Here is a 4,875-nt window from a genome sequence, read left to right as displayed (position 1 = left end):
CTTGGCGAAGGAATCCAGATTTCACAAGAGAACCAAACACATCAAGAGACGCTTCAATTCCATCCGCGATCAAGTCAAGGAGGGAGACATAGAGATTTGCAAGATACACACGGATCTAAATGTTGCAGACCCATTGACTAAGCCTCTTCCATGAGCAAAACATGATCAACACCAAGACTCCACCAGTGTTAGAATCATTACTATGTAATCTAGATTATTGACTCTAGTGCAAGTGGGAGACTGAAGGAAATATGCCCTAGAGGCAATAATAAAGTTGTTATTTATATTTCCTTATATCATGATAAATGTTTATTATTCATGCTAGAATTGTATTAACCGGAAACTTAGTACATGTGTGAATACATAGACAAAACAAAGTGTCCCTAGTATGCCTCTACTTAACTAGCTCATTAATCAAAGATGGTTATGTTTCCTGACCATAGACATGTGTTGTCATTTGATGAACGGGATCACATCATTAGTGAATGATGTGATGGACAAGACCCATCCGTTAGCTTATCATAATGATCTTAAGTTTTATTGTTATTGCTTTCTTCATGACTTATACATGTTCCTCTGACTATGAGGTTATGCAACTCCAGAATACCAGAGGAATATCTTGTGTGCTATCAAACGTCACAACGCAACTGGGTGATTATAAAGATGCTCTACAGGTGTCTCCGAAGGTGTTTGTTGGGTTGGCATAGATCGAGATTAGGATTTGTCACTCAGTGTATCGGAGAGGTTTCTCTAGGCCCTCTCAGTAATGCTCATCACTATAAACCTTGCAAGCAATGTAACTAATGAGTTAGTTTCGGGATGATGTATTACGGAACGAGCAAAGAGACTTATCGGTAACAAGATTGAACTAGGTATGAAGATACCAACGATCGAATCTCAGGCAAGTAACATATCGATGACAAAGGGAACAACGTATGTTGTTGTGCGGTTTGACCAATAAAGATCTTCATAGAATATGTAGGAGCCAATATGAGCATCCAGGTTCCACTATTTGTTATTGATCGGAGAAGTGTCCCGATCATGTCTACATAGTTCTTGAACCCGTAGGGTCCGCACGCTTAACGTTCAACGACGATTTGTACTATAGTTATGTGTTTTGGTGACCGAAGTTTGTTTGGAGTCCCGGATGAGATCAGGAACATGACGAGGAGTCTCAAAATGGTTGAGAGGTAAAGATTGATATATTGAAAGGTTACATTCGGACACCGGAATGGTTTCGGGAAGTATCAGATATGTTTCGGAGTACTGGGAGGTTACTGGAACCCCCCGGGGGGCTATTGGGCCTTCATGGGCTCTAGTGGAGAGAGGAGGCCGGCGGCCAGGTGGTGGCGCGCGCCCCCTAGCCCAAACCGAATTGGACTAGGGGTGGGGGCGTGGCCCCCTTTTTCCTTCTTCTCCTCCACCTCTTTCCCCCTCTCCCCTTCTCCAAAAAAGAAGGTGGAATCCTACTAGGATTGGGACTCCTAGTAGGAGTCCCCACACTTGGCGCGCCCCCTGGCCAGCCGCCTCCTCCCCTCCTCCTTTATATACGGGGGCAGGAGGGCACTCCAAAGGGACACCATTGTCTTAGCCGTGTGTGGTGCCCCCCTCCACCGTTTACTCCTCCGATAGTATCATTGTAGTGCTTAGGCGAAGCCCTGCAAGGATCACATCATCAACACCGTCATCATGCTATCGCGCTAATGAAACTCTCCCTCGACCCTCTGCTGGATCAAGAGTTCGAGGGACGTCATCGAGCTGAATGTGTGTTGAACTTGGAGGTGTCGTATGTTCGGTGCTAGATCGGTTGGATCGTGAAGACGTTCGACTACATCAACTGCGTTAACATAACGCTTCCGCTTTCGGTCTACAAGGGTACGTGGACACACTCTCCCCCTCTTGTTGCTATGCATCTCCTAGATAGATCTTGCGTGGTCGTAGGATTTTTTTTTGAAATTGCATGCTACGTTCCCCAACAGCTCCGCTACGGGTGTTCAAGAATATTGACCAATGGATGCGTGGTTTATTTTGGACCGGCAAAAACAAGGCCAATGGAGGTCAATGCTTGGTTACTTGGAATCGGGTTTGTAAGCCAACTTGGCTTGGCGGTCTGGGGTGCGAGATCTACGGCTCCAAGGTTTGGATCTGAGAGTTCATTGGGAGTGGCTAAGGAGGACATACCCGGAGAGGCCATATCAAGGATTGCCGATGACAGTGGACCGGGAAGCCCCTGCGGTTTTTGAGAGCTTAGTTCACATTGAAGTTGGGAGAGGAAATAAGGTTTTGTTCTGGAGGGATAGATGGATACATGGCTTCTCGATGAAAGATATAGCTCCATTCATACACTCTCAAGTGGACATGCGAACCATTAACAAAAGGACGGTTCAGGAGGATTTGGACAATGGTAGGTGGTTGATGGATTTGACTGGGGAGCTAAACTATGGGGGCCACCTGCAACTCTTGCACCTTAACATGGCTATAAGCACGGTCATTCGTGACCCTTCCAGTGAGGATTCTTTCTCGTGGCCGGCGGACCTATCCGGTAGCTACACAACTAGGTCTACCTATCACCGATTGTGCCTCAGAATGAAGAGGGTGCCATACGCCTCATGCATTTGGAGAAGATGGGCGCTTCTCAAGTGTAAGATATTTGCCTGGCTAGCGGTGCAACATAGGATTTGGACGTCGGACAGGAGAGCGAGGCATGGGCTGTAGGAGCTACCATTGGCATGCCACACCTGCCTTCAAGAGGAGGACAACACGGAGCACATCTTGGTGCAGTGCTTCTATGCTAGGGAGGTGTGGCACAACATCTTTGCTGCTTTGGGTCTACAGGGCCGCATTCCGGAGGCTCAGGATCACTTGTCAGATTGGTGGCTGGAGGGGCGACGAAACTTCATAAGTGGTAGGAAGCGTGGTTTTGACACCCTTGTCATCGTCACAATTTGGGCCCTCTGGAAGCAATCAATGCGAGAGTTTTCAATAGGTTAAATCAACAATTACATGCGCTTGACTTGGCTAACGCCATCTTGGCGGAATTGAAGGAGTGGAAGGCGGGAGGACTAGGTGGAGGAGGGTTTAGCTCGTTTTGTGAGAATGTAGGCTTAGTCTAGTGTGTGGGGTATAATGGGCGTATGCCTAAGATAGAGTCTTGTTCCATCTTCAGGCATCTTGTACATTGTTCTTCTCCCTTCTGCTTCCTCCGTTCGGCATTACTTGTCACAAAAATGAATAAAAATGGATGATCTACAACTAAAGTACATCTAAATACATTCATTTCTTGAATGAGTAATTTCGAACGGAGAGAGTATAAAGATAAGGTACGCCTTTGGCGTACTCTTAAAAAAAGGGAAACGTTTGTATACGGCGCACCGGCCGAGCGTTCGGCCGGTCGCGTGCCGCGCGTCGGATCACCTAATATCGTGCGTCTCCTAGTACCCTGCGCTAAACACATGTCCAGTGGGCCACATGCACATCATTCTCTATCTAGTACAATCTGGAGAGTTCCCTTGCCTCGTTCCCCAATCATGGCTCTTATCCTTTCCCCAGTCCTCACCTTCCCTTGCGATAGATTGGGCCGACCGCCATTGTCGCTGCACGAGCCGCTGCAAACTCCCCTCTTCCAGCCCAATCCTTTCTCCCCTGCCTTCATGCCGGACTGCGCCTCCGTGAAACTTTTTGTTGCAGAACGCCGTCCGGTCCTGCAAGCCGTCAGGGGGCGGGGGCAACCGGGTGCTGGAGCTAGGACCAGTGGACCGACGCTATGCGGTGCTGGGACGGCGGTGACAAGATTGGAGACGATGGCTACCAGTGCTACAACCAGCACCCACCGGTGCTGGAGAGCCTGCAGCGGCCGGCGTTCAGGGCGTTTGAAACCACGGCAACAAGTGTGGGAGATCCGGCGAGGTTCTTTTTTGCTAGAAGCAGCCCCAAATTGTGCTACCATTGTCTTCTTTTTTTGCTGGAACCGGTCAATTTTTTTTCTACCATGTTACCAATTTGCTACCATCATGTTCGATTTTTGCTGGAACCAGCCCAAATTTTTGCTACCATGTTTGTTTGAGTAGAACCAGAGTTTCAATTTTGCTACCACCGTTTCGAGTTTTGCTACTATCAGTATGGTCAATTGCTACATCCTTTTTTCATGACCCGCCGAGACTCACGACTATGTGTTTTTGCTGCAACCTTTCTTGTTTTTGCTACTACGGTGTTCAGAATTGATACATATGTTGACAGTTTTTGCTACTACGGTCTTCAGGATTGATACATATCTTGACAATTTTTTGTTACTACGGTGTTCAAGATTTGATACATATGCTGCCAGTTTTTGCTACTACCATGGATGAACAAGGGAAGGCCATGGAAATGCTGCTATGACCATGGGAACTTTTTGTTGCGTTTGACGGCTGCGAGCGTCGGCGGTGAGATTCAACAGCGAGCGCCGGGGCGAGACGAACAAGGAGGGCAGGAATTCGCTCTGCGGGATGCGGCCGTCGGGGGCGAGATTTTTTTTTTGCTGCAACCGGTTTGAAGTTTGCTGGAACCGGCGTACAAAATAGCTGGAACGTTTTTTTTTCTTCCTTTGAAGGTGACCATGGCGACCAGGGGTGTGAGCCGATTTGCTGCAACCGACAAACCAAAAAGCTACCACCATTGAGCTGATTTGGTACGGCGCTGTGTATAACCATTTGTGCCGGTGCTACACGGGCTCGTCGCCAGCGAGGCTTCAAGCACGAGCATCCGGGGGAGTCACGGCCAGCGGCTGGATATTTTTGTTGCAACCGGCGGCGAGCACCCGTGCTGGGGCGGCGGCGAGCGGGTCTGCAACCCAGGGCGGCGCGGGTGAATGTTACATCCATGGCCGGCGGGGAACTT

The sequence above is a fragment of the Triticum dicoccoides genome, chromosome 1B (genome assembly GCF_002162155.2).
Source record: "Triticum dicoccoides isolate Atlit2015 ecotype Zavitan chromosome 1B, WEW_v2.0, whole genome shotgun sequence".
NCBI classification, from domain to species: domain Eukaryota; kingdom Viridiplantae; phylum Streptophyta; class Magnoliopsida; order Poales; family Poaceae; genus Triticum; species Triticum dicoccoides.
This window is presented reverse-complemented; position numbering follows the sequence as displayed.